Below are 20,854 nucleotides of genomic sequence, written 5' to 3'. Positions count from 1 at the left end.
AGCTCTGGCCCTTGGAGTCAGGAGGACCAGAGTTCAAATTTGAACTCAGACACTTAGTAATTACCTAGCCGTGTGATCTTGGGTAAGTCACTTAACCCCATTGCCTTGCAAAAAAACTACTTTCCATTTCCCAAAATACCCCTGATATTTCATGGGATATGACAAAGTAATATGACTTTGGGTTGTATTAAGAGAAGCATAATTCCAAAACAAGAGAAATGTACTCTCTATCAATCTACATTTGGAACAAGATGTCTGCCCAGGAAAAGACAAGATGATAAAGGCCCCTGAAAATGAGTTTGTGCCCTGTAAGACTTGACTAAGGAATGGAGGGTATGTAGCTTGAAGAAGAGAACTCTTAGAGAATGTGAATATGATAGCTGTCTCCAGGTATTTAAAAGGCTGTCACATGAAAAGGAAATTAGATTAGACTTGTTCTGATTTTTCCCAGAGGGGAAAAACTAAGAGTAATAGGTGTTGCAAAGAAGCAAATTGAGACTTGAGAAAAGGAAAATACTTTGCCAAAAGTAATTATTCCAAAGTGGAGTGAAGTGCCTCAAGAGACTATGAAATCCCCTTCACTAGAAATCTTTTATTTGGGGCATGAATATTTTAAAAAATACATTCTATTTAGAGAGAATTTTTGCATTTTCACTTCTTAGTACCATTTGTAACAAAGAAAAGCAGTTAAAATCAAAACAGACAAATTGACAATGTCTGGGAGCACAACTAGCATTCCATGGGCAGAGTCCACCTTCAAGCAATGTTGCCTGAGGGGATCTTAAGGCATGACTAGGACAAGATCACCCCTAAAGAACCTTCTTCTTCTGAAATTATACAATTCTTTGACTTCCCTATGTATCCACACTGGTCCCTTTAGAAAACTACTTTGCTGTCTCATCAGAATTGTTTGCAGATTTCCATTCTTAAGCATCTCCTAACCCTGCTGAAATAAACTTCCCTTGCAGAATTTTAGACCATGGGATTCTACATGTCATCTCCTTGAACCTTTTTGAAATCTGTTCTCAACTCAATCAATTTTAGTAAGGGCTTAGAAGTTGCTATTCTGAATTACAATGACCACATGGGAACTATGGTGCTGGCTACTGACTGACTACCTGTAACTCCAGGCCACAGGGCTTTGACTCTGTTTGACAAAGAGTCCCCTTATTGGCTGCTCAGAAGACCTTTTCAAAGAGACTTTTTTCTAGCTAGGGCTCTGGTTTAAAAGGTTAACTAATTTACTCTTCCCTAGTGGAGTCTCTATTCCACTAGGGGAACAGCACTGGGGTGACCAGGATACCAGAGTAGAGGAGGATCCATCTTCCCCAACCATTACTAAAGAGACATGCCCAATTCCAACTAAATAAACTGCTGCTGTTAAAAGTTCCCCTGAGCCATCAATCCTTCCAGTTCAGGAATCAAAAGGACTTTTTTTTGTCAACTAAGAATGTGATGTTTTACTCTTAAGTTGTTAACACATGACACCAAAACTCCCACATGTTTAACTCCAATCAAGAAGAACAACTCTTTGAAGTGAACAAAACCAGGAGAACGTTGTACATAGTAACAGCAAAATTGTTCATTGAAGAATTGTGAATTGATTTAACTATTCTCAGCAGTACAATGATCCAAGGCAATCCCAAAGGACTCATGATGAAGCATACTATCCTCCTTCAGAGAAAGAATTGATATTGATTAAATTCAGACTGAAGGTTGTTATTTTTCACTTTCATTTTTCTTTTATTCAAGTTGTACAAAATGACTAATATGGAAATGTTTTACATAATTGCATGTCTGTTTACCTCCTGGTGGAGGGGAGATGGAGGGAAGGAAGGAGGCCTTGAATACGAAACTCAAAACTTTTAAGTAAAAAAAAAAAATTTGGGAAAAAATGGCAGCTAGGTGGCACAGTAGATTGAGCCCTGATTCTGTCTACACTTGAAGCAAGAGGACCAGAGTTCAAATCTAGCCTCAGACATTAGACACTAGCTGAGTGACCCTGGGCAAGTCACTTAACCTAGATTGTTTCACAAAAAAAAAAAAAACTTGCTTCAGACATCCTAACCTTCAGTAATCACTATCCTTATCAGTCAACAGCTATTAACATTGAGGCAAGACCCTTCTCCAGGAGCAAAAAGATTTTGTCTTGCTGAAGACTTAAATAATGGTTAGTATTTTTTAGCAAAATATTTTCAAATTAAAAAAAAAAAAGAATGGGCAGCTCTGACCTCTTATTAAGTGTCCCCTATGTGTTAACACCATGTTGAGTAATGGGAATACAAAGAAAAAGTTCTCTGGCCTTGCATGAATGGGAACCCAATTAGGAACTGAATTCTAAGATTTGGAGGGAGCATTTTTTTATAGAATTGAAACAAAAAGCCATAAAATCAAAAGGGAGAATCCATTTGGTATCCAAATTTAAGTCCCCATCCCCAGTTCGGGAAGTCTTTCGTTTTATGGAAGTCAGGAATTCCACTGGGGAGGGGAAGTGTCCCCTCCTGACTCAGGCTTATTGCTGCCATCTTGTGGCAGCAATTTATACTTGCTATTAGATAAACAGGCAAGCTTTTTGCTTTTTGAAAAAGTCGACTTTTTATATAAAGCACTGACATTTCTACAATCAAATTTATATTTGTTTTTAGAGAAACATAAGAGCAATGACTATTGCTCCCTTCAGGGGTGTAGTGCTAACTCTAAGAGGCTGGTGTTTCTATTACTGTTGCTAATGGGTCAATATCCAGTATGCTCTCCATTATCCATCACTTGGTAGAAATTTATTAGCTTTCAGAGAAGGGATTTATTGAGAAGGTTCAATCATAAGAGTAGCTATAAAATAATTCCCTCATACTGAGTCTCTCAGAGTGGGGGGGGGTAATACTCTCCCCTTATATGAGTTTACCCTTTGGCTAAATGTGTTTAGGTCCCTTGGGAGCATGAACTCAAACTTAGCACATTTAACCAAAGGGTAAACTCATGGCTCCTGGCTTCTCCCTTTGAGAAGTCCTCATGAAGGTAATTAGTTGGTATCATTTAGGTGTAACTTTATTATACTGAGCTGAGAGTCAGAGTCCCAAAGCTTCCTTTCCTTTGTGTGTCTAGTTTGTTCTCTCAGTGTCTCTTACTACCAGCCACTGCAGTCTAGAGCACCATTGCATATCCTAAATGTAATGATTGTTCATCATTCACAAAGTCATTCATTACCTGATCAATGGAAGGAAAGAAGAGAAAGAGGAAACTCAATCTACTCCTCCTCAGGTCTCCATGACCATCAGCTGACCACCACTTGACTGATCTGCTACAGGAATGCTTACCATGTTATATTTTATTGTCTACCAGTCACAAGATATTCCTTGAGTGGCATCATCTGCTTATATCCAGTGACTCCAAGGCAACTACAATCTTTTCAAACTGATAAAAAAAATTCATATGTATTTTATTTTCTATTGACTGTTTGATTTTAAATATCCTGGGCCTTCTATAGTTACATTAACTGGGATAGGGGTAGAAGTCCATGCCCTTACATAAATGATAAGTATATTCAACCAAGCAGCCCTTTGTGGGGAGATCCCCACCACTATAGAGTGAGTTAGGAGAATAAGACATTGTCCCTGACTTCGAGAACTCTTATTTTATTTTCCAGACAATAAGATATCAGGTTTCTTTTTTCTAAATTAAAGGTAATAATCCTTGGTCTCTGTTCAAACTCCACAGATCTTTCTCTGGATACAGATGGTATTCTCCATTGCAGAGAGCCCCAAACTGTCCCTGATTGTTGCACTGATGGAATGAGTGAGTCCATCAAAGTTGATCATCGCCCCCATGTTGCTCTTAGGGTGTACAATGTTTTCTGGTTCTGCTCATCTCACTCAGCATCACTTTATGCAAATCCCTCCAGGCTTCCCTGAATCCCCATCCCTCCTGGTTTCTAATAGAACAATAGTGTTCCATGACATACATATACCATAGTTTGCTAAGCCATTCCCCAACTGAAGGACATTTACTTGATTTCCAATTCTTTGCCACCACAAACAGGACTACTATGAATATTTTTGTACAAGTGATGTTTTTACCCTTTTTCATCATCTCTTCAGGGTATAAACCCAGTAGTGGTATTGCTGGATCAAAGGGTATGCACATTTTTGTTGCCCTTTGGGCGTATGGAACTCTTATTCTGATTGGGAAACACTGTACATTTGAAAATAAGTATCACCAACGAGAGGAAGACAAAATTCATAATCAGTCACACAGAAGTGTGCATATGAGTCTACAGACCATGGAGAAAACTGGTCCTTATCTAAAGTCAGAGTAATCTTCAGGTACTGAGAGGAAACACTATCAATCTTCACTTCGGAGTGAGAAAGTAAGGTTTCAACTCTGGAAATTTTACTTTCAAACAGATTAGAAAGCAAAATAAATAGAATGTGCTGAGACTGAGAAGCATTTACAACTTGTCAAACCATCTTATATCTATCCCCATCTTCCCCACTCTATACAGGCCAAAACAGGCTGGAAATGGAGGTGGAAAGAGGAAGATTATTATGTAGTTGTCAGCAGCACTTTTTCTCCCCACATCACTCCTGTCTTCCTTCAGTTGCCCAGGAGTATATAGAATACCTATACATAAACTCTTCAACAATTAGTGAAGCTGATGAGGTATAAGCCACCCAGAATATCTTCTCCAGCTTCAAACTATTTTGTGAGTCCATATCCTCTAAAAGCCATAACTCAAGTGTCTCTCTTAATTAGGGCATTGCTTTTTTTTAAAGTCAAAAAAGTCACTTTTTAAAAATAAAGGCATTTAATGAAATAGTGTAAGAAAGTAGCATAAGAACATTCCTTCTCTCTGACTCTTGATGTCTTCAGATATCATTTTGTTGCTCTCTCTGGACCTTTTTCCCATGGAACTGCAGCTGGTGTCACCTTGTACCCATGCCCTTTCCCCATCCAGCTGCTTTCTCCTGGGTTTCTGTGTTTCCCCGTGGGCGACATCACTCTGTTGTCAGCTCAACTCTTCATAGACCTCTCATCATCTTAGCACCTATCTGAGACAAGTCTGGAAAAAACTCTCCCTTTTCAGGATAAATTGGTAGTTCTTTAGTAACAGTCAGACCACACCCAACTAACAAAAACCAAACCCAGATTAAGATTAAATCTTTTCTTCTAAACTTTGTATTTTAGATACAGATCATTAAAAATAATATTAGTTTTCCAGATTCAAAGAGGACCCATGCCAACCAAGATAATGGTGGCATTACTTGTACGTTACATTTATTACAGTGAGGGGCATGTTGTGCCAAGAACTCCTCCTCACTTGTCTTTTCCAGAACCATCCCTACCCCCCACCCCCACCTCCCCAAGGGATTGATTTGATAGGAATCCAAACTTCTGGTGAAAGTCTAGATGTTGCTGTGTCCTTCACCTTTGAGTGCAGTTTCCCTTCCTGTCTCATCTTTAAAACTTCTGTAGAAAACAGATGCCATAAGATTTGAGGCTGACAAATTTCATGATGCCCAAGGTTACTCTGAACTTCTTTGACTGGGCAATCTTTAACTAAACAGCAGAGGGCGAAAGGGAATTCAGAATTCAGATGTTCCATACTGACAGGATTAGATCTGGCCATCTTTCATCATTGTTCACTCATCAATGATTTGTGCTGTATAAGGGATTGGGGGGAAAGGGAGGCTACTATTCACCCAAGTCATAAGCCTACACAGCTCTCTTCTCACCCTCCCTCCCCATCCTTCTGGGGCCAATTATGACATGAGCTTCAGTTCTTCAGACTTTCAATCATACTCACACTCTCTAGGGTCACTCCCTCAACTCTCACCAAGTCCCAAATAAACTGCAATTTCTAAACTTTATATTTCCCTTCATTCTTCCCTCTAATCTTGACACAGTAGAAAATGGAGGATAGAAATTTTCTGTGATAAAATATACCTGTGTCCCTGTGTTTCTCTCAATCCAACCATATCTCAAACCTCTGAAAAGTGGTTTACAGACTGGTGATCCCGACTTCAATTCCTGGCAACATTTTAGAACTTACTATTAAATGCTGGTGATTTGTAACCTTTTAGAAAGGAAAAGAGTGAGCCAAAAAAAAAAAAGGCAGAAATGGGTTCTTCAATATAAATTTTTTATAGGTTATTAGACTGGCAGATAAGAATGCCATAGATACAGAATATTTACATTTTGGCAAACCATTTGATAGTCTCTTGTGATATCTTTTGAGAACAAGATGAATATGTGTGAGTTGGATGATAGCATAATTAGGAAGAGTTGGAAATAGTTGAACCAATAAACTCAATTTTTAAAAATAGATTGATGTCGACCTGGAGATAGATTTCTAATACAGTACCTCAGGGATCTCTATTTAGTTCTATGCTGTTTGACATTCTTATTAATGGCATGGATGAAGGCACATATGACATGATCATCAAATTTTCAGGTGAAGCAAAGCCAAGAAGAATAGTTAATACATTATAAAATCTATAATATACTTGGATACCCAAAGTTTTGACAGGAGAGGTTGATGGTCTAAATCTAATAAGATGAAATACCTACTCTTGCTCTTAAAAAAATAGAATGCAATAAGTCCCAGACAAGGGAAAAATGAGTAGATAACAATTTGTGTGAGAAAGATCTGGGAGTTCAATAAAAGTTAATACAGTGAAATAATAGATTTAAAAAATTCTAACAGTCTTAAATTATATTAATGAGTTTAATTGATGTTCAGAATGAGAGGGCTGATAAACCCACTACTCTCTTACTGGTTAAAGTCAAACTTAGAGTAGGGCAGTCAAGACTTTGCTCCAGGATACCACTATTTAGAGGGTTCAACAATTGAATGATCTTAAACGAGTGTAACTGAAAATGTATCATTTGCATTTTGACAGTACTATCACCCTTTCAGTCATATAAAAACAAAGCAAGAATAATTCATTAAACTTGGAAGTTAGCAGATTGTGAGCTATGGTCCTACCTTCAACTACACATTAGATGAGTTTCATCCTGTCTCAAGCCACCCTATTCTTCTCTGGCAATGACCCCTCCACTGAACTATGTGGGGAGCCACCTGGAGATGGGGGAGTGGTCTCCCCTAGTCTATCCTTTGCAGTTGACCAATTTACTTGAGCTGTTTTTTATTCTTGCCCCAGATGCCAAATTTCCAAATGACAATATCAGTCCCCATCAGACCACTTCTATTGTATTCTGTTGGGCTCCATGAGCTAGACTGAGAAAGAATTTTGACAAATTGGTATCCATCCCAGAGGTGTGGGGTGGAGAGATGGGAGGAATAGCAACCAATATGGTAAGAAGCTAGAAATCCTGTCATATGATGATTTGAAAGGATCTAGAAATGTTTAGTCTGACAAAGAACATGATAATACGAACAATAACTAACATTTATATAATGCTTTAAAGTTTACAAATTTCTTTCCAGGGGCATGATTGCTCTCTTGGAGTATTTTTAGATCTGCCTTATACAAGAGGACTATTGTTCCTCTTGGCACCAGAATAAACATGGGAGTAAATGAGTAGGCATTTCAAGAGAGGTAGATTTTAGCCTGATTAAAAAGTAAAGAGCTCCCTAATAATTAGTATTGTCCATAGGTTGAATGGGCTGCCTTGGGAAATAGTGAGTTGCTTCTAATTGGAGGTCAGCCAGCAAAGGCTGAATGAACACTTACTTCTCTGCTATGTTATAAAAGGGATTTTTTATTCCACTATAGATTGAATTAGATGGCCTCAACTCTGTTTCTGAAATTTTGTGACTTAATGGAAAGATAAGAACAGGAGGGATCCAGGTTTAAGTAGATAAGAAAGTGTAACAGAAAACACAGGGTAGGGAGACAGATCTGGGTTTGTATGCTATTCCAGCTTCAGTTTCCTCAAATGCAAAAATCCAGCCTAGAATATTCTAAAACGTTTCTTCAGTTGGCCTGATCAAAATCTAATGAGTAACTAGGTTATCCAATCAGCCAGTCCACATCTCCTAACTTTAGCAATTGTTGGGATGACAGTCCTGAGCTCCTTGAGATAGGGACTTTTTGTTGTTTGGGTTTTTTTTTGCTTGTTTCTCTGTTGAGCACAGTACCAGCTCATGGGGATCACCATCCCTTAGGTCCCTTATGACCTGTCCAACACCATATCTCCTCTCTCACCAATTCCCTCCCACCCCAGTCACAAGCCCCTAACAGGTTGAGATGGAAGCTAGAGGAACCTGATAACAACCCCAGAGAAGAGAAACTGGAGGTGAGCAGGGAGTGACTGGACCTTGTTCTTATGCTTAGAGTGCAACTGGTTATAAAGGGGGAGGAGAAGGGCATTTATCTGGGGCCAGGAAAGACTTTCTAGACAAGGAAAAAGAGACTTAATATACCAGTAACAAATGCAAAACAATTGGGCACAAAGACAACAAGCACGAAAAAGTGGGAAATGCAAGTAAAAAAATCTACAACCACTGTATAAAATGCTCCCAGTTTTTAGATCCCAAATTTTTAGGAAAAAAGTGCATCTTATTCATGGGGAAATACAGTAACCATAAAATGTGGCAAAAGACTCAAGTGTGAGACCCTGACTGTCATCCTTCTGAGAAACCTTGGTAAAATCACTATCTGTACCTTTATCCATGTCATTGATAAGCATGTTAAGGAATCAGTACAATGCCAAATACAGATCCCTAGGTCATCAGACCATTAGTGATTATTGTTTGATTTATCCATTCAGCAAGTTCCAAGTTAATCTAATTGTATTATCAAGTCTATATTTCTACCTTTTCTACAATACGAGCAGAAGTTTTGCCAATTGCTTTGTAAAATATAAATTATATCTTATGACAATCATTTCATCTGCCACTTCAGGAACTCTAGCAGAAAAGAAAATTAGGTTACTCTAGAATGATCTGACCCTAATGTTGGTGGGAGGTTGTAGGTGTCAAACCCTGGGGTTTGTATAAGGACTGCTACCCAATTCAAGAAATAGACATCAGACTGGGCAGAGTTCTCAGTCTAGAAACCATGAACTTTTTTTTTTTGTTTGTTTTTGCAAGGCAATGGGGTTAGGTGGCTTGCCTACGGCCACACACTTATTAAGTGTCTGAGGCCGGATTTGAACCCAGGGACTCCTGACTCCAGGGCCAGTGCTCTATCCACTGTGCCACCTAGCTTCCCCAACTATGAACTTTAAAAAAAAATAGCTTTACACATATATATTTCATAGCTATACTTTAATATCATTTCCTTTATAATCCTATTTTACATATTTAAAAACAGTATTCTGAGAAAAGATTCATAAACTTCACCAGACTGTCAGCGTATTCCATCATAAACACATACACACACACACACACACACACACACACACACACACACACACACACACGACTGAATAGCTATAACCCTAGCCCTTTTCATGGTACAGGGAAGAATGCTGTCAGGAGAAAATAAGGTGATAGATATGAATGTGTTTTGAAAGAAAAAGTTCTAGATCAAAAGATGAAGTGATGATATTTTACTGTTTTCTACCAGTTGTCATTTATTCAAATTTTAAAAATCTTTAACACTGCAAACAGTACATATTTTACAATGTTATATTGTAACATATTATAACATTATACAATGTTATTTCTCTACATAATGTGATTGTATGCTTGTGTGTCTAGGCAGCAGGCTTTTTCCCCAAAAGTTACAGTTAATTTGTACTAACCAATACTAAGGAAGGAGAACCCAGGAAATGGGAAAAGTGGGAGAAAGAAGCCAATGAAGATCCAGAGAATAATTGAAAAGCGTCATCCTTGATGTAATGAATATTGTTCTCTCCTTGTGGTGTATGGGGTGTTCAAGGTGAACTAGCACCTCTAACATGAAAAATTGTCAAGTCCTTTTCAAGGCTGCTCATTCAACTTTGGTATCCACTTGTCCCTCAACTCTCACCCTGTGACTCCCAAGATATTGTAGCATACATAGTAGCCACACTCCAGTAAATCATCTCAGCAGATGGACTAACCCAGGTTAAGGGTAACCAAGAGGCCTCAAACAAGTCATTGAGTTGAAGGAACTGTCTACCCCAAGTATGTGAAGACTTTCCCCAGTGGAATGAGCAAATGAGGACAATTTGTTCCAATGACCATGAAGGTAGCTGAAGCAGGTACTGTAGAGTTCAGAGTCTGGTCAGATATCAAAAAATGCCAAGGTCATCTACTTCATCTCAGGTTGAAAGGAAATGGTGCACAAACTACCTTTGACCAGCAAAGAACTTGTTCTCAGCTACAGTGAAAGGACAAGAGGCATGAGCCTCTTTTCACAGGAACAAGACCACTTTATTGAGTATTCTTAACCTCTTTCTATATATATATATATCTTACCAATGCCTGTGAACAGCACAAACATATCTCATGATTTAATCAGGAACCAACCATACAAAAAGATCATAAAGTTGTTTGTCCAAATTCTTGGCATACTTCCTTATCTTTACAGCTATGGTATACATCCTGTTATCTTAGGATGAGCCACTTCTTGGGCAAACACAAAAGTAGGAGAATGAAGATATCCTGAGCGGTATTTTTTTTTTTTAGGTTTTTGCAAGGCAAATGGGGTTAAGTGGCTTGCCCAAGGCCACACAGGTAATTATTAAGTGTCTGAGACCAGATTTGAACCCAGGTACTCCTGACTCCAAGGGCTGGTGCTTTAGCCACTGCGCCACATAGCCACCCCTCTGAGCAGTATTTTGAACAGAGGGGTAAGAGTGTCTTGGAGACCTTTGTCCTTGTTATCTCACAGCTGTGGTCCTCAAGGATCACTAACATCAGGTCTTTACCAGTCATTCTGACTTGTCTTGCCACTAGACTACAATGACTGGAAGAAAGGATGAGTTCTCAGACTGTGCAACTCTGCCTCACTTAAATCCAATTAATGCTCAAATCAAGATATCACCCCAGGAAGTCATTGGTCCTCTTCAAAAATTAAGAACAAACAATTGTTTTATCCAGTAGTAGTAGTAGTAGTAGTAGTAGTTTAGTAGTAGTGGTAGTAGTAGAGTAGAAGTAGGAATAGATAGCACTGATAATGTGATTTACTTTCAGCCTTCCAGAGTCATGGAAATAAACTAAAAATAATTCACATATAGTTAGAAGAAATTGACAATATTAATTTGAAAAAATTCAGAAATACTAATAATCAAGGAAATATACATTAAAATAAACTAATGTTCATTTATTAAGAACCTATTATGTACCAGTACCGTATGTACTAGGTGCTAAGGATGTGAACTAAAGATATGAATATAAATGTTAACTAGATTGTGTTCTCAAAGAGCTTACTTGCTGCTACAACCCAAATCAACAAAGGTAGAATCTTAAATCCATTAACTTGGCAAAAATAGTAAAAGGTAGAAAAAATATCAATCCTGTGAGGGAAAAAATTAATTCTAGTAGTGATGACCATTTTGGAAAACAAATGGAACTAGGAAATAAAAATTACAGCATTATTCATATCCTTCAATTTTTCAAATCATGAAAAAATGACTTTCTACTTTAAGGATGTCATTGACAGGAAAAAATCTCTATGTGCAAAAAATACCTTATATCTGCACTATATACACTAATTTTTTTAAAAACTGTGCCCAATAATTGGGGAATGGCTGAATAAATTGAGGTGCATGAATAAAATCTAATGTTTTTATAAGAAATGACAAATATGAAGAGTACATTAAACATGAAAGACTTAGAAGATAATGAAATGTCATCTGTTGTTTCTTGAGGAAAACAACTGAGAGTTAAAACTGTCATCTCTGAGAAGATTAAGAGACAGTTTAGTAGTTATTCTTCTTGTGAAACTTAAACTGTTTCTTAATCTTAAGAGACAGCTGTTATCTTGTGAATGAATATGAAGAAACATTGCAGAAGAAATGCATCTTATTCTTATTTTGTGAAAAGATAGTTTGAAGAGAATTTCTGGAAAATGTGAATTAAAATTCTAAGTGAGAGGGGTGACTAAGTGAATAATTACCTAGCTGTGTGGCCTTGGGCAAGCCACTTAACCCCATTGTCTTGCAAAAAAAAAAAACTTAAAAAAAAAATTTTACGTGACCTCTATTTAATGAATTGATGAGGAATCAGTCAATGTGTGTAGAATATTCTTTCCTATTTCACCTGCTTTTTAAGAGTAAAAAGGTGACTCTGACTATGAACGTTACTCACTGCCAAAACACTGCAAATATTTATCTGTAGTATTCTTTCCTTCTGTAATAAATTACACAAGCAGCAGCATGAATATTATTAAGCCCAAGAGGCCAAAAGCATTCGAGAGAAAAGCAAAAGCTTATGGAAAAAAGAAATTTCTTTACTTAATTTAAAAACTGGGGTAGGGGCTCAGAGCTAACTAATTAATAAGAGATATTGATTTATGAGGAAATATCAGAACTACTTTAGAACCTTGGAAGGGAATTAATATGGAAATGAAAGCTCCTAGGAACAGGATAGAAGATTAATGTGGTTGTCAACTCAAGTACATATAGTCACAGCAAAGTCTGTTATACCTATATATATGCATATTTGTTTAGTTGTTTTTTAGTTATGTCTGATTCCTCATGACCCTATTGGGGCTTTCTTGGCAAAGACACTGGATTGGTTAGCCTTTTCCTTTCCAGCTCATTTTCAGATGAGGAAACTGAGGCAAACAGTGTTAAGTGACCTGTGTAAGATCCCACAGTGTCAGAGGCCAGATTTGAACTCAGAAAAAGGACCTGGAAATCTACACACTGCTTGATGAAATAGTATATGAGCCTCTAGATTACTTTCTATAGACAAGTTATATAGTATGTTTAACTTGCTCCTTTCTCCAACACATTATTTGTCAATTATTTCAGGGCCTTTGGTCACTGAAAAAAAATTAAAGTTTCCTTCTCATTTTGGTTCTAGGCCCACTCTCCAACTTCAACAGAGATCCTGGATTTTCCCTCCTTGCCACTCAAATCCTGATTAAACAATATCTGACTAAAGTAGCTTCATGTTGTTGTATATAGCTTGTCTAAAAAGCTTCCTCTTCTAGTTTACACCTGTCACTCATTATGTCATTTAAGTTGCCTGAAAAAAAATCATCCTCCACTAACAAGAACTATGAGTAACCCTTTTTATGATTGCTCTTACCCCTTTCATATAGGATTATGTAAAAAATGACATTTCAGAAACTGCATTTGCTACACTGAAAAAGGAAGTAATTTAGGTTAAAGAAAGCTAACTATCTTAGATGCCAGGAAAATGGAATGGCACTTTGGTACCTTCAACTACAAAAATAAAAAAGGAAAGCAACTTATTTCAAATACCAATGTAAACATAAAATAGTCTGATAAAAAATATACAATGATAAAATGATCTATGTATTTGTATCTAGGTCTTGTAGTAGATGGAGTGCTGGGCCTGGAGTCAGGAAGACCTGAGTTCACATCTGATCTCAGATACTTCCTAAGCTATACGACTCTGGACAAGTCACTTAACCCTTGTTGCTTCAGTTTGCTCATGTGTCAGATAATCTGGAGAAGGAAATGTAAAACTCTTCCAACATCTTTACCAAGAAAATTCCCCAAAAGGTCAAGAGTTGGAAACAACTAAACAACAACATGAACATGTTGTCTCCTCCCAGTAGAAGGGAAGCTTGGGGGCAGAGACTATCTCACTTTTGCCCTTATATCCCAAGTGCCATAGGGTCTAGCACATGGGAGACATTTAATAAATGCTTACTGAGTAATTAAATGTAGGGAGTTAGTAGTTTAGGGAGAGGAATCAAACAATAATGAAGTACTACCAAGATAATTCTCAGTCTAACAAGGAATGCGAGTGATAATAATCATTTTAGGAATTAACTTTAAACTACCATGTACTCATGCAATTTTAAAATAATTTCAACACCCCTTCTATTTGTAGGTCTTCTTATAAGCTTGCAAACTTCCTCCAAATCTAGTTCGTATAAAACTGAATGCAGGACATCATTGCTATGATTTTTCAGTATGTACCTATGGACGATAGGTTTAGTTTGACAGTTGTTGCTCAGAATACCATTTTCTAGTCCAGTAATGAATTCAACTGGAGCCCTAAATTTGAAAAGATTCATGGAAGATGTTGGGAACTAAAATCGGAAGGAAGGAAGAACTGAAAGAAGGGAGGAAGAAAAGAAGGGAGGGAGGAGGGAGAGAGGGAAGGAAGAAAAAAGATCTATCAGTTCCAAAGGTTTGGAGGTGGGTTGTTGCTTGTCCTTCATTTTTAAAGAGTAATGTCTCAACTTGCATATGATTGGATCTGAGGCAGAATTGCAGTTAGTCTCACTCTCTTTCAGTCATCTAAGTCCGGTATCAAGACAAGAGGCAGCACAATGGGGGATGACCTGGGATTCAGTAGATGACTTGGCATCTTCAATGACTGAAAATGCTCTACTTTCTCCACAGGACCTGCTTCAGCTGCCTTCAGTCATGGACCAAAAATCATTCTTATCTGCTCACTCCACTGAAGGACATCTTCACAAACCTTCACTGACAGGTTTGAGGCTTGATGGTTACCCTCAACCCAGGTTAGCCAGTCATCTAAGGCCATTACAGCTGGTGTGGCCACTCCATATTGCCACAGCTTCTAGGAGTTATTGGCAAAAGCTGAAGACAAGAGGACACCAAAGTTGGATGAGCAGCCCTGAAAAAGTTCTCCCATCAGTGATGCTGGTCCTCCATTGTCATGGAAAAAAATTCTTAAATTTCTTCTCCTTTTAAATACGGACATTTACTTTCCTGAAAAGGGCAAAAAAGCTGGGGGTGGGGGGGAACATTCCTATGACAAAAGCAGTTTGAGACAGCTCTGAAGACAGGAGAGAGAATTAACCCTCAAATAAGTACTGAAAGTACCCATTTGAAAGGAGCTTGAAGGCACAATGTTGACTGAAAGTAGAAATAGCTACAGGGCATTGTTGCTCATCAGCTAATTTATATATGACAATTTTCTGGTTTTAAAATATACTTGAGAAACTATAAATCAAAGAACTGCCTGGGAACCATAGGAAAATTGGATATTATTTTGTATTCTATCTAATTCAACTGTGAATTTGAGGGTTTATCAACCTCAGAGATGGGTCACTACCCACTAAGAGGTCACTAGAAGCCCAAGAAATAAGGAAAAGATAAAGTCAACGATCAAAGGTACGAGAAGACATAGCAGCTACCTCAGGGGAGAACTGACTGTTCACTAGGTGTTTGAGAGAATCTGAATGGAAGAAATGAAAGAAAAGCAGATGCTTTGAGCCCAGTGAACAAGCTCAATGTCTACTGCTGTTATGGCAGTTTCTAGCACCATCTACAGGCCGAGAGGGGGAAAACAAATCAGGCGGTTGTTTGGATTGCCTTCTTACTGCTCTTTCTGGCTAAATAACGAGCAATTCCTCAGAGGCCCAGAGAGCAGATGTGAGGAGCTTTGCTGTTGTCTAGCTTAAGGGGGACCGCTTGTCACTGAAACAGCTTAATACTGCTTCAGTGCCCACCAAAGGAATATATTTGGAAAGCTGCAAACCTCAGGCATAGGGTTATTGCCTCTCTGAAAGAATATAATGCTTCTACTTTAAACACACACATTTCAGGGGTAAACAAATGACTTTATCCTGCAGACTGTTCCTTAAAGGGGATCACTAACATCCAAGACTAGTCCAAATAGTCCTATTTCAATACAAAATTCTAATTGTCAGTCATAGGCTATCAGCACATGGAAATTTCCTTCTCATGCCCATCTTTTTATTTTTAATTTATCTCAACAATGGGATTTAAGTGACTTGTCCAGGGTTACAGAGCTAGGTAATTATTGAGGGTCTGAGATCAAATTTGAACTCAGGTCCTCCTGACTCCAGGGCCAGTGCTCTATCTGCCCCTCATGTCCATCTTACTGCTAATTTTCTGTATACTCAAGTACTCATGTCCACTTTACCTCTCCCATTACACCCCCCCACACACACACACACATATATACACTTCAAACTTAGGTGATGTAAATTCAGGTTTCTAAGGTGTCCTTTATGGACTATAGTATAATCATTCTTGTGTCTTATTGAAGAAGTGTTATGGTAATTTTTATCTGATCATTTAATAAATGTTTAATATTTCAAAGTCAGTGGTATCATTGGGACTAATTGTGTATAACAGAAAACACACTGGTGGGGTTCAAGAGCTACTTGCAACAATAGTCATACCTAGGAATAACAGAGAGCAACAGTCATGTGGTCCACAAGCAAACCCCATTCAATCTGTGGAAATAGCCTGAGGAGAGTTGTAGTGCTACATCTGGGGTATGCTGTAAGGGTTCATCTAGGATTTATTATTGCACTTTTTATATATTGGCAGAGAGCTACTGAAGAGAGGATTCATTAATTTCTCAGGAAACAAAATTATGGAAATTTTTTGAAGTTTATAAGATAACCAGTTTCTTTGATAAAATTTAATACTTAGGTACTTATTATCTTTTGATTTATTAAGTATGATATATACTTCTCAAAGGAAGACCACCTAAGCTAAGAGACAAAAATATTAAAATATTTGCAAGATGCTATTTAAAAAGCAGAGGTATAAAGACAAAATTTTTTCTGTATTCTTTAAATTACCTGAGAATATAAACCCTTCTAAAATTCTTCATAAGACAAGGGGTTTCAATATTAATATTGCTTACTGATAGGTCTGTGTGCTTCAGTTCTCTTCCTAGTCTAATGCATCTGCCATTTAGTTAATAAAGTGATTTTCTTAAAAACCCAGGTCTGATAACTTCCCCTACTCAATTTCAATGACTCCCTATCATAAGCAGGATCAAATTCAAAATTCACTACTTGGCATTCTAAAGTCCTTTATTACCTAGCCCCTCCCACCTTTCCCGTCTTCTTACATCTTTTTTTCCCCCTTAAACAAAAATTTTATTTCCAATATTAGGAGTGTTTCAGTCAGTCCAGTATAACATTTGGTGGTAGTGTGTGGCTCTTTTGACTGTTCCAGAAGGGATGTCTGATGTCACCTTTACTGTGGGAGGCTACTGCCAGCTCTTCAACATTTCTACTAACCATTCCATTGCCTCATCAAGGCCAGTGCCTTTAGTTGCTGATGTTTTGAAAATCTGCCATTTTCGGTCCTTCAAGGCAGGGAGTCCAAGTGAATTTGCCATCTCTGTGGGGGTCATGGCCTGTTCCATGTCCTGTTTGTTTGCAAACACCACTAAAATCGCTTTCCTTAGCTCTTCTTCCTCTAACATGGCAACTAACTCTGACTTGGAAACTCCAATGCTATCTCGATCACAGCTGTCTACTACATAAATGACTGCATCTGTGTTTGAATAATAACATCGCCAGTATGGCCTGATACTTGTCTGTCCTCCTAAATTCCAGACTTGAAATTTAAGATTTTTGTATGTTACTGTCTCAACATTGAAACCAATGGTGGGAATAGTAGTAACAACTTCTCCAACTTGTAATCTATACAAAATGGTTGTTTTTCCAGCTCCATCTAATCCCAAAATTAAAATTCTCATCTCCTGAGTTCCAAACAGACTGGAAAAAATAGTTGAGAAAAAGCCACCCATGGCGCCGCCGCGGCCACTCCGGCCTCCTCAGGCCCGGTCCCCGGCGAAGCCTCCCGTCTTCTTACATCTTGCTCCGTCACCCACTCTATGATCCAGTGATATTAATCTCTTGGCTGTTTCATAAACAAGACATTCCATCTCTTGCTCCCAATATTTTCTTTATCCCCTATAACTAGGTCCCCCCCCCACTTTCCTGGTTTCAAGTCCCCAAACCCCATTTTTGGCAGGAAGCCTTTCTCAAACACTCTTAATTCTAATGCTTTCCCCTCTCTTATTTTCTAACTATCCTGTATATAGCTTATTTGTACCTATTTGTTTGTCATCTCCCCTATTAAAATGTGAGCTCCTTGAAGGCAGGTACTATAATTTGTCTCTTTTTGTATCCTCCAAATATAGGGGCCTGGCACATAATAAATGCTGAAAATTAATTGTATTGTATGCAACTTGCCCATTACTAACATTTTACAGCCAGGTTATATCAATCATGAATCTTTCCATTTCCCTTTGTTATTTTTTTTTAATTTTTTTTTTTTTTTAGATTTTTAAAGGCAATGGGGTTATTGCCCAAGGCCACACGGCTAGGTGATTAAGTGTCTGAGGTTGGATTTGAACTCAGGTACTCCTGACTCCAAGGTCAGTGCTCTAGCCACTACACCACTTAGCCACCCCCCCTTTGTTATTTATATCTGATTTTCTTCTGACATCCATGATGTCGTGAGTCATAGCCTGAAGGATGTTTTAAAGAAAATAACTAATAAATTCTTCTATTTCCATACTGCTTTATACTCAGTCACAAAACACTGCAAGATAAGGTAAGCAGGACAGGTATCACCATTTTACCAAAGAGGAAATGAAACCTAAGCCCAGAGAGGTTGAAACTTGGCTAAGCTAACAAATGGTGAAGCCGAGTCCTGAATTCATGTGTTCTGACCCCAGCTCCCACAGTTGGTGATATCTTACTGAAACTCCCCAGGGTATTTTTAAGGAGCCAGAAGACATTGTTCCCCTAACCTCTCCAGGATAGCTCCTCTGAAATGATTGATAGGATCAGTAGCAAGCTATACTGGAAAAAATATTGTTTGACTGGGCGTTCCCTCTATTGCACTTTGAATGACATTAAACAAATTATTTAGCTTCTCAAAAACAGTTTCCTCATTTGCAAAAGTAAGATATTATCTTCTTTATAGGATTGTGAGGGTAAATTCTACCAATGAGTTATGCCCTTACTGGCCACTGAATCAGTTGTGAAAAAGCTGGGCTGCTGTGTTCCTACTCACTTCAATTTATTCTTGCAACTTATTCCTATTGCTTTTAATTCTGTCTCTGGAACCAAGGAGAACCCCTCTAAAAATACAAATAATTCTCCTAACAAAGTGAATTAGTCCAAGGATGAAATATGAATTGAATACTGAGGCCAGAATTTAGACACCAGACTTCTCTCCCTAGTGAGATTCTCAGAGATGTTTTTATACATTCCAAAGAGAAGAAAGGCTATTATTATTATTATTGCCATTTACAGCTTGAGGGGAAAACAATTTAAGGGACTTCAATGAAGACACAGCAACCTTAACTTCTGATTTATATCCTTCCTGACAAACAAGACATTGCATACTGTTACATGGCATACTGTTAAACAAAGTCATATTTTGAGTTTAAAGTAACATTCCAAATTATTGAAGTCACTCTGCTGCCTTTTCAAGATAACTTGTTACTTAAATCAGAAATCTTTAATATCTTTATCATTTCTCTTTTCCCTGACAGCCTTAAAATATATGAAAGCAATTATCATTCCACCTTCCCAAAATTTCTCCAGGATTGAAACATGTGCAGCTTTTTTCAATTGGACCTTGTAATACATTACATCTACCCACTATTTAGCTGTCCCCCTCTCAATGTTCTCCAGATTATTAAAGTCCTTAAAAAAAACATGGTGGCTAGAACTGAACAGTTACTAGGTGTGGGGAACTATCATTGCCCTTGTTTTAAGCATCATGAGCTTTTAAAGCAGGCTAAGATTGAAATTTGCTTTTATGGAGGCTATGTCACCTTGGTAGCTCATAGTACACTTGCATCTCTCTAATATCCAATCTCAGCTCTGCCACTTACTTGCTTTATGGATTTCAGTATATTACTTCATCTCTCTAAGCCTTTCCCATCACCTATAAAATGAGTGGGTTGGACTGGACGACCTCCAAGATCTCTTGCAGCTTTAAATCCTAGGATTTTTTAGTGAATTCTATTGGCATTTCTAATTTCTATTTCTAATGATGTTGCAGCCTCTTCCAAAGTTCCTCCAAGGGTCAACTACTCCAGAGGCTGCAATTTTGAACCACACTTTGAAATTATGGCAATTAATCCAAGTCAATAAACACTGTGTTTATCATAAGGCATATATGTGAAAGTGTCATTTCTAATAAGTGTCATTTCTAATAACATTTCAGGTGCGCTTGCTTTATGAGCTTCCAATTTGCTGATGATCTCCTAATCCCCAGTCTCAAAGGAACCAATAAGACTGCTAAAATTAAACGCTTAGGGATGTTTTCATCCACAGCATTATACATTCAAATTAGTTGCTTAGAAGCCTAAAGAAATTAGGCTGGGTCTGAAATCTCCTGAATTATTATAAATTGAAAATCTGATCCCATATGGGTTCTACTTTAGATTCTTCATTTTCACTATCAATGTATCATAATAATGTATTAAGTGAGATTTAGGAATATTTGGCAGACTGACAAAATAATTTGATGAATAGACAGGTTGAAAATCCTTTTTTTTGGATGAGCTGAGGTTTAAATACATCTTAGGAATGAATACTACAAGGCATTTTAAAAATTATCATTATAAAAAGTATGGCTTCTTTTATGTAAAGGGAATGGTAATTAGAAAGCCCAGACTTCTAGATATGTTCATATGTAGTCTGATTTTATTCAAGGAAATGAATATGCCTGCCTGTTTCAGCAAGTTGATAGCCTAGATTAGTGTTGCAAACAAGCTATGTGCCATCCTTACTATGTTGTGGTTTCAACAGGCTTTTAATTTGCTAGTGTGGGACTCTAATAACCATTCATAACATAATTTAAATAGGGAAATTAATTTTCCAGCACTCAATAAAAGAGGATGACTCAGAGAATACTTTCTACTCTCTTGTGGAAGCCTGCCTTCTACTGGCTAGTCAATTCATCTTAATCATATAAACTAAAGAAAGGTCCTAAGTAGAATTGTGTTCATAATTGTAAAGATCATTTAAAGTTACACAGTTTTTAATCATTC

At 37.7% G+C, this 20,854-nt stretch overlaps 1 pseudogene; it reads right to left on the bottom strand.

Annotated features, from left to right (window-relative positions):
• Window positions 1-16,606: 16,606 nt before the first annotated feature.
• Window positions 16,607-17,749, bottom strand: LOC141513365 (ADP-ribosylation factor-like protein 1 pseudogene; annotated as a pseudogene).
• Window positions 17,750-20,854: the final 3,105 nt, after the last annotated feature.

The sequence above is a fragment of the Macrotis lagotis genome, chromosome 2 (genome assembly GCF_037893015.1).
Source record: "Macrotis lagotis isolate mMagLag1 chromosome 2, bilby.v1.9.chrom.fasta, whole genome shotgun sequence".
In the NCBI taxonomy this organism is placed as follows: domain Eukaryota; kingdom Metazoa; phylum Chordata; class Mammalia; order Peramelemorphia; family Peramelidae; genus Macrotis; species Macrotis lagotis.
The sequence above is the reverse complement of the archived record's forward strand: the minus strand, read 5'-3'. Positions and strand labels throughout refer to the sequence as shown.